Below are 12,931 nucleotides of genomic sequence, written 5' to 3' on the forward strand. Positions count from 1 at the left end.
TCATTTCACCGCATCTTCCCAACCTTCCTTCTCTCCTGGTGAGGAAATATGTTCCGGGAGGAAGGACACTCCTGCCACCCACCTGTCCTCAGGAATGGCACTCAGACCAGGTCTGCCTGGCACAGTCCGGGCCTCGCCCCACTTCCCCTCAGCGGCTGTTCATTTCAGGGTCGTCACTAGCTTGCTCCCCTTTCAATACTCAAGACCAAAAAAAAAATCACCCTCAGATCTCACTTATATCCTCCACGAAGCATGCCCAGCTGCTTAGCTATACCAAACTTCTCTCTCCACACCATCCTACCATGGTTGGTTCCCTTTTCGGGCCCTTTTCACCCTTGTTGCTGCAGAATTATTTGTACACTCGACTTGGCCACTTGAGCTTCGGAGCGGCCACAGGCAGTGTCTGAGTCTCCCTGTCCTTCCCCCCACCCGCCCACCCCAAGCTGTTTTGCTGAATGGAGAAGCCAGGGTGGCTGTGGTCTGGCTCACACTCCCCCAAGGCCAAAGGCAAGGCATTGGGGTTAGGGACCTCAAACCGTGATCTCTGGTCTCCAGGGAGGCCCAGGAGAACCTGGACAAAATGACTCGAAAGGAGAGGCAAGCAGATGACACAGGCTTGAGCCACAAAGATAGTCGGTGGCAGGGAGGAAGGCCTGGGTCACCTCAGTGCTCCAGACACAGACCCCGCGACCTGTCCCTCCAGCCTGCCTTCTCAAGCCGCCCCAGGCTGCTCTGGCTCAGGACAGGGACGTGGGGGTGTCCCCCACCCCTTGTCTTCTGCTCGAGGCCCGTTTCCAAGGATGAGCCAGTCAGCGGTTTGCTGGGATTTCTAAGAATAACTGTGGAGGGGGTGGTCATAGCTTCCTAGATCACTCCGTGTTTTCTGGAAATACACTGGTCCATTTTGCACAGTCGCAGCCAGCACCCACAGCCTGTAATCACAGAACGTTCTGGGCTCACCGTGCTCTCAGGCTGGGGGGAGTGGGGCTCAGAGGAGAGCCTGTGCTCAGAGCAGCCAGATGGGCTGGGCCTGGGCTGCAGCGGGGCTCCCACATGTGGCTCCTGTCTCTGCCCAGGATGCCCAGCAGGCCCAGCCCTGCTCTTCTTTCTGTGCTGAGCCCTGAGCTCAGGGACTGTCGTGGTGAGGACAGAGGACAAGAAGACCCCCTGGGAGGGAAAGTAGGGGAGGGTGGGGGTAAGGGGGAGAGATCAACCAAAGGACTTGTATGAATGCAGATAAGCCCAACCAATGGACACAGACAACAGGGGGGCGAGGGCATGAGTGGGGGGTGGGAGAGTTATGGGGGGAATGAGGTCACATATGTAATACCTTAATCAATAAAGAAATTAAAGATTGAAAAAAAAAAAGACCCCCTGGGCTTGCTGGGGCTCACAGTGCTGGCGAGAGCAGTCCCCCTGAGGAGACGGCTCCTGAAAGTGTGGGTGTGGCAATGACTGAGGGTGAGGCACGTTCCCCAAGGGGTAGCAATCCCCAGGGCCATGCACAGGGAGCCTCTGCCAAGGGGATGGGCTGTGGGCAGATGGAAGCGAGGTCCAGGGGATGGCCGGGTAGGAGGGGACGGGGGAAATGTCCAGTGTCTGCATCCAGGGCCTCTTCTGGGATGTGTGTGCTCCCTCCAAGGACAACACAGTGACGGAGGAAACCATGGAGTGTGGGAGCGGGGGAGGGACGGGCATTCCAAGGAGGCCTGGGCTCCACTTTAGGTCCTGCCAGAACCCCAGGGGCTGTGACCTCCCCAGTTCCAAACAGCCCCCCCGCCACATGACTTACTCTGACTCCTCCTCCCTTGCCCTGCCCCTCTGTCCAGAGGAACCCTGACCTTGCAAACACCCGCCCTGCCCCCTTCCAGAGAATGATGTCACCAAGCTTGCCCTCTGTCCTGTTACCTGACGCTCCTGGAAGCTCAGGATGTCCCGCAGGCTGGCCATTGCCCCGGCCTGCAGAGCTGGAAAGGGCCCACCCCCTGTCCCGCCTGGAGCGGGAAAGACGGAATCTGGAGGCCAGCGGACACAGGAGTTTGATCCCTGGTTCTGACACATGTCGGCGGCCAGCTCCTTGGCCTCTCTCCGCCTTAAGCTGACCTGCAGCGCGGGGATGGCCACGCTCCTCTTGCACTTTGTAGAGAGATCGAGGAGAACCACCTATAAAACGCCTGGCACTGTGAACGTCACTTTATTGTTTGTCTCCTCCCCCTTTGTCCTCGGATAAGTGACTGGGGACAGGGATCCTGCTCTAAGGACCTCGCCCGCAGCCTGTCCTCAGAGGACGTGGCCAGTCTTGGCTGCGTGACCACTTTGTGCCGGGAAAGCACAGCTCGGGACACTGGTGTCCCCGTGCCCGGGCCCTCGGTGTTGGTAGGCAGAGACCGAGATGTGCAAACACAGAGGGGAACAGGAGAAACCCAGCAAGGCTCACAGACAAGCTGGGACCTGGGCTCGGGCACTGGGGAGCGCTCCCCGCTCTCGCCTGCCTCCCCTCCAGCTCAGGCCCCTCTCCACAGAGTTGGCAGCAACCCTCCGGCCAGCTGAGAGCCAGGCCTGCCACCCCGGCCCCTCCCGGGCAGAGCCGGAGGCCCCTTGTCACGCGCAGGCCCAGCTCTCCTGCGTACCCAGGTCCTGCTTTTGTTTTGTTCTGTGGTGTGTTATTTAACTTTATATTTTAGAATAATTTTAGCTCACAGACAAGTTGCAAAGATGGTACAGAGCGTTCCCGCAGGCCCATCACCCGGCTTCCTCGCATGTTAACATCTTACATAACCGTGGAACATTTGTCACAACTCAGAAGTGAGCGTTGGTCCAATGTTACTAACTGAACTAGAAACGTTAGGCGACTTCCACCAGTTTTTCCTTCCTGGGCGTTCACGGTCCTTCTCTCCGCTCCACGCTCCAACCCAGGTTTCACGATGCCTCCATAGTCTCCTTCCATCCGGGACAGTTTCCCAGTCTTTCTTTATTCCCCAGGACCCCGACAAGGCTTTTCTTTTTCTTTTTTTTAGTGTGGCAAAATGTATACACATACAACATAGCATTTGCCATTTTAGCCGTGTGCACAATTCGGTGGCATTAACAGCCTTCACGATGTTGTGTCGCCATTGCCACTATTTCCAAAACGTGTTCATCACCCCAAACAGATGCTGGAACCACGAAGCAGCAACGGCCCATTCCCCTCCCCCAGGGCCCCATGGGAGGCTCAGAGGCCCCCACATGTCCAGCCTCATGTCCAGGACAGGCACCTCGTAGTTCCCAACCAGATTCAGTCCTTCTAGACCCCAGAGCTGCACGAGAAGGCCTGTGGGGGTCTCTGTTCCTCATGGCGCCCCGGTGGGCACCCAATCTTGATCCTTGGCAAGCTGTGTGCTTGCTACGGCCAGAGAGGAGTCCAACGCTCGGCCCGCTCCTCCTCTTTGGAAATGCCCGCTTTGGCTTTCTACTGAAGGCTGCGGCCCCTCAGACACCACCTGTCACGCATCCACCAGAGCCCTCCGGCTGAGGCCCAAGTGCTCCATTTCTCTTCTGGGCCGATGTGGGCTCTCCGCAGAGCACCCCGTGCGGAGGTGCCCATTGCCCACGGTGCCAGCCCTGTGGCCATCACTGCGGCTCTGCGGAGGGGAGCGTGGCTGCTACGGTTTGGTCTGGGATGCCCTCCTCAGCAGGCTGGCTTCCGGGGTAGCTCCACAGCCAAGGGCAAGCTGAACACAGGATGGTCTGAAGGCCAGGTCCATGTGCCCAGGGCCGGCGCCATGCAGATCACCCGCTGCTCCTTATGGCGCGCCTGGAACATCAGTGTGCCTGGCTTTCTGCCCTGGGTTCAGGCCCTCAGGACCTGACTGCCAGGGCCAGACTCCTGTCATCGGTTCCTGCCACCTGTCCAGACCCTCGAGCCTTCTGACCGGACATGCTCGCTGCCCCCCACACCTGCTGCCAGGCCATCAAGCCCAGGCTCCACCTGCCCTCTGGCTTCCCTCCTGTCGCCTGCTCCTGCCCAGCTCACCAAAGTCTGGTTCCAGGTGAGCTTCTTGGGTCAGCCCATCAATGTGTCTATGCCTGGATGCCAGGAGGAGTAGCATCTATGCCTGGCTGTCAGGAGGAGTAGCATCTATGCCTGGATGCCAGGAGGAGTAGCATCTATGCCTGGCTGTCGGGAGGAGTAGCATCTATGCCTGGATGCCAGGAGGAGTAGCATCTATGCCTGGCCCTTGGAGGAGTAGCATCTATGCCTGGATCTTGGGAGGAGTAGCCGCCTTGCCCTCAGCAGTGTGGGCTTGGTCAGGGGAGAGCTGGACCTATTGTTGGAGCAGAGGATATGCTACCTACTCAGCAAGGGTCCCACCCCCAGGAGGTCACCTTCTGAACCCTGTGGCCTGCATGCAACGCTGTTGGAGTTAGACCCTCAGGGAGCCTGTCTGTCTTGGTCCCATCATACACTCAACACTGTTCACAAAGGCCTGCCCTGGCCAGCCCCTGGGACAGGTGATGCGGACACAGAGCTCAGAAGGCCGAGCCGGCCCAGGGCCTGCCTGCTGGCTGTCTATGCCACAGACAGGGAGGCCGAGAGTCGATGCAGGCCTGTCTTCCAGGAGCCTCTGCGGTGTTGTCCTCAGAGAGATGTCCGGCAGCCCTGGCTTTGCGGCCATAAGACCCAACCCTGGCCTGCAGAGCGTCGCCTGAGACAGGTGGCTCGGTGGCTCAGGCACAAGCTTTGGAATAACCAGCTGTTTATTTGCTTTGTGACCTGGAGCAGGTGAACAAACTTCTCTGCCGCTCAGCTTCCTCATTTGTAAAATGGAGAAAACTATCCCCCTCCGTGTGGGGATCATCATCTCCTACAAACCAGGCGGATGCTGGGGCCCCGGCTCATCTGGGCTCTCAGAGGACCCCCCCACCCCCCGCCCTGGGGTGGGCGAGGGAGGTCACTCCCCAGAGCACACCGCTTCGGGCTGCCAGCTCCCATCCCAGCAGCCCCAGAGAAAGGGCCCCCGCCCCCTCCTCCGTTTCCACCACTCAGAAGTAAAGGGGGAAATCTCAAATTGGCATCCATTCTGAAAACAGTTCTATTTTCTGCTCTTTTCCTGTTCAGAATAAAGAGCAGCATAACATTTGAGCAGAAGGATGGGAGTGATTTCCACATGGGCCCTTACTGGGTGAGATAAGGAGTAATTAATGGCCTGAACACTGCGAAGGGATTGTCCCAGGGCAGAAACTGCCCGCTTTTGTACAGAAACGTGCCCCCTGGACATGCCTCGAGAGCTCCTGCCTCTGTTGTTTGTGCTGTGGTGCAGGAACTGTGCCCTCTCTGCCCTCACCGCCTGGCAGGTTCTAGCGGGCAGAGGGCTATGCCTGTCGGGGTGGACACTCCCAGGATCTCCCCAGCGCAGCGGGCCCCTGACCTGCCTCAGAGGTCTCCCCCAAACCCATGGGCTGGCCTGGCCCTTGGGAGCATCACTGTCTCCCGCTGTGCTGGGCCCAAGCCAAGTAAGAGTATCTCATCGTTCTAGCAACTGCTGTCCTGCTGGCTGACTACGCTTCACCCACACCAGAGAGATCTTCACAAAAACATGTATTTTATCAAGTCTCCTTCCTGCTAAAAGCCCTCGAGATAAAGTTCAGACTCCTTAACGTGCTTCAGAGATATGTCAAGATTTGGGCCCTCAACCCCTGCTCTTCACATCCCAGCTGTTTATGCCCCAGTACCTTTGCACAGGTTGATCCTGCTGCCTGGACTGCCTTTCGCTCCTTATCATGAATATTTGTCTCCTCCCGCAGAGCAGTCCCTGGGCCTGGCCTGCTCTTGGGATCTCTCCCAGGAGTGCCCAGGACGCTTGTACACTTGTCGGTTCCTGTACCTGACACCCTAGATTGCGTTCATCAGTTTCATACGATAACCCAGCAGCTTCTCACAAGTTCTTTTTGTGACACATGGAAGCTTCGTAGTCATATTACAAGGGCAATGCCTACCTGAGGCCCACTAGTTTGGGATTCTTGAAGGAAAAGGACATGTTTGATGCCACTCTGGATCCCTAGCACCTAGCATAACACCTAAACAGAGTAAGTATGTACTCAGTAAATGTTTGTTGATTGAAAAAAAATCAAAGAATGAATGAACAACAGAGTAAGTGCTCAGTGTTTGTTGATTGAAAAACTAAAAAAATAAGTGAACAAAACCCAGTACACCTGAAACATTAGTACCTTAACTTCTTCCCCTGTCAGAGCTAGATTCATGAGGGGCACAATTCCATTCCTTAACAAGCACTAAAATATCACTGGAACGTACGGGGGACAGAGAAATATATTCAGCAGGACTCTTCTGAAGAATTAAACTGCATTACAAGGAGAACATGGGTGAACTACTGATGTAGAGGGGGTGAATCCAGTCACCAAGGACGGCTGATCATTTGTCCTAGCTCACTTAACTGGAAGGCTTTGCTTTGCTGAGTGGAGTTTGTAGGTTCAGGCTCAAGGTCAGGGTGCTTGAGATCACAGAGGAGACACTGGGCCCTTTCCTCCCTTCCCCGCCCCTTCAGCCTGGCAGACCAAGACATGCACGTCTTTGTCCAGCCAACTCCACGAGGCCTTCGAGGCCTGCCTCCCAGGCCACCTCCTCTCCTTCCCTGATGCCTGGATGGGAATGTCCGAGCCTCCTCCCTAAACTCCCTTCTGGCTCTTAGGCCAGATTGTGGGTGTCCCAAACCCGTCCCCCCCACCCCCGGGCCTTTCACTGCTGGAGGGCAGGGCTTACACCTGGACCTTTTCTGGAAGGAGCACAGCACAGGTCAATACCAGAGGAAGAGGGATTCACTAAGGCCGTGGTCGGCAAACTGCGGCTCGCAAGCCACATGCGGTTCTTTGGCCTCTTGAGTGTGGCTCTTCCACAAAATACCACGTGTGGGCGCACGTACAGTGCGATTGACACTTTGTGGCCCATGCGCAGAAGTCGGTTTTCGGCCTGGGCGAGTCTATTTTGAAGAAGTACTGTTGATATTTGGCTCTGTTGACTAATGAGTTTGCCGACCACTGCACTAAGGGAATGGCTGTGCAAAAGGCTTAAGAGATGTTATGTTTATAAAAAGTGTTCCATGGTTACGTACAAACGAGAGATGCTGATTTAGATCAGGTGAATGGATGCCTTTAAGGGAGGACTTCTCAGAGCACATGCTGACATGCACCATGGATCTCTAAGAGTGAACCAGGATAGGCAGTGTTTCTCAAACTTCTTTGACTATGGAACCCCTGGTTGGAGCAATGCCTTGTTCCACGGAACACAGTTGGGAAATAGTAGAGAACACTGTCAGAATTAGATATACTTGACCAGCCCTCGCATTTTATGGAGGAGGGATCAAGATCTAGTTGCACCCGCAGAGTCAGGACAGAACCCAGGATGCTTCCCGTCTCATCTTGGCCTCAGAAGCATTACCCAGAGGGAGAACGCACCCTAAGCTTCAGGCCAAGGGGATCGAGGCAGCAATGTGAGCTTGGGAAAGCCCAGGATCAGCCCAACCTGCACAGCCCTTGGTTTCCCCCAGCGAGGCCAGAGTCACCATCTGAGCCCTGGACCCAGTCAGGTATCCATTTATGGGGGTGCAGGGGTCAGAGGGCAGCTTTCGGGAGTCTCCTGGTCTAGTTTATAGGATGGTGTCAGAAATGTAAACACCGCTCAGGCGATTGCCTGGGCCATCCCAGGAAAGCTAGGAGGGGCCTCGGTTGTCCCAAAGGTCTCCTTCGCTCCAGGAGGCAGGAAGTATGGGAAAAGGCAGTCCCCCTGCTGCTCTCCCCCCGTGGAGCAGGGTGTGGTGATTACACACAGATTCTCGTTGACACTCTGGGCAGTGTAGCTATGGGCAAATTCTGGACACTTTGTGCCTCAGTTTCCACATGGGTGCAGCAGGGATGATAAGGACAACACCTGCTTCACAGGGTTCTTAGAAGAATTAAGTCACTTAACCGCTTAGAACAGCATCAAACTCAAAAGGGTTCTTTTCTTTTTTCTTTTTTAGCAAATCCTACATTATTAACAAAAGAGTCTGTACATTTGCATGATACACTAGAGCAGGGGTGGGGAACATCCGGCCTGAGGGCTGTATAAGGCCCAAGAAATCATTTGGTCTGGCCCTGCCAAGGCATTAGAGGTGAGTTCATTAAATTTTTGACCAAATATAGCAGGCTAATTTTTAAGTTGATAATGCTGTATGGCCCGAGAATGGTGTTACAAATATCTAAATGGCCCTTGGCAGAAAAAAGGTTCCCCCACCCCTGCACTAGAGAGTGAAACAAAGAAGATATAAATACAGATATGGATGTAACGTGAAAAAGCCCCTCCCCCCCCAAATAAAACCAAAAAACAGAAACCCAACATGGGGGTGTGGGACCATGCATGCACACACAGCGCTGACCAAACATTTGGTGGCCAGTATTGTTACAGAAAAACCGGACAAGAACCAAACAGCACTCTGAGAGCTTGGAGTTACACTTTATTCACCGCGGCGGGCTTAGGGAAATGAATCCAAATCTAAGCAAAGCTACAAGTAGAACTTCCCTTTTTATAGAAGAGCCAGCCCTTTGTGTGCACAGTATCTTTTAGAGCATTTTCTTTTTCACTTCCAAACATCACTGCCAGCAAAGTCCTGCGGGGTTCTACAAAGTTCTTGCTTGCTGTTCTTTGACGTGTGTTATGTTTGATAAATAAAGGGCGGCAGGGAGAGAAGAAGATGAGGCAAACCCCGTTGCATTAGCTGCAGAGGGTGTTGGAAGCGAGTGCTGGGCCAGAGGGGAGTGTCCTTGAGGATGGCAGCGGCAGAAAGCGGAGCCGGGCCCAGGTTAAGTGAGAACGCTTCAGAACTGCGCAGCTTAAGCAAACGCTGGGGGTCAGGGGAACAGGAGGGACAGACAACGGCGCCGAATCAGAAAGACCAAGGCCCAGGGCCCCAGAGGAGCCCCTGAAGACAGCTTCCGCAGCCGCGGGCAGTGGGGCAGCACCGGGCACTGCGCGGAGCACTAGCGTGAGGGCAGCAGCCTTTGGCCCAGGTACATAAGCAACACCCGGGTGTCTGCCAGAGGCCCTCTTCAGCTTTTCCTCCATCCTGCCACGTGATTCACATTCTTAGCAGGTCTCAAAACACAACTTAAAGAGGCACAACTAACCCTTTCATGGCCTTGGCCCCCCATGGGGCGTTGGCTGGAGGGCGGCTTGCATGCTGCGTCCCGTGTGCCCTCTCAGTGCTGGGGCTGCATGGCTCTTTCACTCCTGCTGTTGTGTGTGAGGGCGCAAAACAGGCCTTGCTCCTTTACATTCAATGCCAGTGAGATTCTACACAAAAGCTGGAAGGGACCAAATACTGGTTGTAATGAATATGTGTGGCCTCCTCGCCCTGACCGGGAGCCTACGAGGGGGCGGGAAGGTCTGTGAGAGGCACCGCGGCTGCTCTGCCGCTCGGACACCCGCGCTGCCATTAGCTGTGCGTGGAGACGTCGGAGGAGGAGCTGCTGTTGCTGTTCGTGGTCTGCGCCCTCTTGATGTACAAGTTCAGTAGCTTCATCTGCAGGGAGAGAGGGCTGGATTAGCAGGAGGCGGGAATGGAAAACAGGAAAAAACCGGCGCCCTTTCACTGAGGAACTCGTAACACAAACAGTTACCGAGTATCGATGCCTCATTCCACGCCCGCCAGGGCCAGAGACCCGGAGGAGAGAATGCCAGGGTTACTACAAAGCAGGGCCCCCTGGACACGGCACACGCAGGACAGATCCCCCACCTCACGGGCGCCTGCAGCCAGCAGCTCCGTCCGGGCTGGCTGGCGGGAAGCAGGGCAGAGCCCAGGCGCCACAGGGATGAGGTAGCTCAGCCACGTGAGAGGGTGTCACACCTCCTCCCCCCACTTCAGCCACTGAGCCCACGCAGCACTGCGTGTCGCAGACCCCACTGGGCCACCTCCACGCGGCGGTCTCCCAGCTGCTCACTTGGAGGCAGTCCTGTCTCCCCTTCTACCCCGTGGCACTTTATCCCGTGGCACATGCCGCCTCCTGCTACAGGTAGCAGTGGACTCCTCGCTGCTTCTAGCAAACAGACCTCCCTGACACCAGACACCACATCACACAGCAGCAGCCCCTCCCACGGGCTGCTCTCCAAGGGCCCCTGGAGAGGTGCTGGGTGCGCGAGAGGAAGGGCCCTCTGACGACCAGGAGGAAGAGGCACAGTAGCCACAGAGCTCCCAGCAGGGGCGCCACCTCCCCGCCCGGCCCGCCCCAGGTGCTCTCCGCCACACGCACTCGAGACTGAAACCCGTGTGGCCGGGTAGGGGTACAGGTTATAGTCGTGCGTCCGTGGCCCCGGGAAGGTGCGCGGAGGCTGGGTGTTGAGCAGGGAGGTCTTGTTGTCCAGAGCTGTTCTGCCTCCTTCCGCCCCGTCACTGCCGGCCCGGCCCTCAGTGGCAGGGGACGCAACTCCACCATCCCGGGATACAATATCACAGTCCTTCTTTTTCTTTTCTTTCTTTCTTTTTTTTTAATTTTTAAGCCTACAGCACCCGGTATTCCCAGGCGGTCTCCCATCCAAGTACTAACCAGGCCCGACCCTGCTCAGCTTCCGAGATCAGACGAGATCGGGCGCATTCAGGGTGGTTTGGCCATAGATTCACAGTCCTTCTTGCCATCTTGTTTAATTGGCTCATTCAGATCCTCTTGGCTTCGAAAACTAAACTTTTCAATGGCTTCTGTAACTCCACGCAAAGAACTATAGATTTCTTCAGAGTTCAGGTTCTCTGTATCATAGTCCAGCAAGCTTGGAGACAGGCCCCCATGGGAACAGTTGGTGGGTGAGGTCAGGGGGCTGGTCCTGCTTCTGTTGTGTCGGGAAGGAGTCCGGCCAATTGTGTTGCTCGGAGAGCTCACACTGGTATTACTGGAATTCTTGAGGTGGTTATGCAGGAGTTTGGTGGCACCATCCTGGAATGTTTTGGGCAAGGCACCAAGTAACATAGTAAATTCAGGAGTGTTCAATTCAAACAGCGATATTAGCACAATATGTGCAGCCTTTCTCACCCTTTGGTTCTGTTGTCCAGATTATAAGTCTAGAAAGAGCAAGCCTGGACTCACTAAAGTTTATAAAGTCGGTTGGATCCATCTGTCTGGCAAGAGACTCAATGTACTGCTGGATTGCAACTTTGACCTTGAGGTTAGGTATGGACTAAACATTTTCAAGACGCCGCCTGAGTGCCAGGCCAGGTCCCAGTCCTGGGTGACCCGCACAGGCTATTCCATCACGCAGTTTCCTTACCTGGAAAACGGGGCTGATAAGGCGCCTCTCGGGGAATTGTTAGGTTTAAGGGAACCAACTCGCGCACGAAGTCCTTGGCACCGTGCCTGCCACAGAATAGGCACTCAAGCATGTTGACTGTTATTTGATCAGCGATAGAGGAAAATGGGCTATGAAACAACATGAAGGGAAAAATCTCAGGATGCAGACTGGGCTGGGCTTTGTTTCCCAGGCCACCTGAGCCAATTCCCATAGTCTTTTCAGGGTGAGGAGGGCTGGACAGGGGGTGGGCTGTGCAGAGACCCCCTTCACAGGCCTGGAGCCTCTGTCCTCACACGGCACGTGCCACAGGATGCTGTGCTGAGAGTGAGTTCCCTGTCCATCCAAACTCCCCATCTCCCCGGGGCCTGGGGAAGGCTTTCCTCTCTAAAATCCCAGGGGCCTGGCATGGATCCCAGAGCCCCTTGAGCCCATTTCCCAGGGCACTGAGGACTCTAAGCAGGCCTCGTAGGTCCCTGCCTCGGTGTCTCAGAGCTCCCGGGAAGGATCCAGATGAGCCGCAGACCGATCAGTCCTGCACCCTCTCACGGGCAGGTGCTAACTCCAACCTCCCAGGCCTGGGCTTCCATGAGGATCAGAAGTCAGGCTCCTGGGTGTTGTTTCTTTTTCCTGCGAAGTTTTGAAATGAATGAGACATATACTTGCACACAAACTAAGCCCTCCTTTCTCTGTCCCCAGCTGGATGTGCAGCCTCGAAGGAATCCTACATCCTTGGGTGTCTTCGCGGATCTGACATTTAGCAGAGGTTTTTATGAGCACAGTTATTAGTCATCCTGCAAAGCAGCCACATGAAATGGGTCAGTGGCTTATTCTCTTTTAGCAGACAGAAGGGTTGAGTCACCCACAGATGCTGATATGGTTTAAATGGCGATATATACGGTATGTAAGTCAAGCTGTACTTATCCCCTATAGAAAGAGTGGAGGGGGAGATAATTTTAGAATGAGTTAATTTTTTTTAAAACCTGTGCACCAGTGTCTATTTCAATTACATTTTATAAATATATCCTGTGTGTTTCTCTAGGCAACTACAGGAGGTAGAGAGTATTGACTTTTACCAACTGATTAAAGCAAACCTCAGAAAGGTTAAGTGACTGGCCTGAGGTCACAGAGCAAGCAGGTGACAAAGTTGGGTTTTCCTGGCTCGGAAGACCAGGCATTGTCAGTTGTGGTCCTGTCTCATCATAAAATGGAATCCATATAAATTTCTATGCTTTTTTTGAGCAGATGACACGACTGTCTGGGTTATGGGTTTGAGGGTCAGGAATCACCAGTGACAAGGGTCGGCCGCTGAGAGTCTCCCATAATATTTCTCCTGGGAAAAGGGAATAGGCTCCCAACCGAGGCAGATCTGGACCCAAACTCCAGTTCTGCTGCCTTCTAGCTGGACGCACTGGCTGTGCTCCCAAGGACCTGCCCTGGCCGGCATCCCTGGCAGAGTATTTGGAGTCAGATCTGCTGGGAGACGCAGGCCTGATGTGCCCTGCAGTGTCTTCCTGCATCTGGTCCCACCGCACTTGCTCTGAGAAGAGAGGCGACCCTCGTTAGCTCATCTGAGCCCCGTGGTGAATCTGAACTGAGATGTAAATCCTGGAGCAGATACCTGAGGGC

This window comes from Myotis brandtii, unplaced genomic scaffold (genome assembly GCF_000412655.1).
Source record: "Myotis brandtii unplaced genomic scaffold, ASM41265v1 scaffold454, whole genome shotgun sequence".
NCBI classification, from domain to species: domain Eukaryota; kingdom Metazoa; phylum Chordata; class Mammalia; order Chiroptera; family Vespertilionidae; genus Myotis; species Myotis brandtii.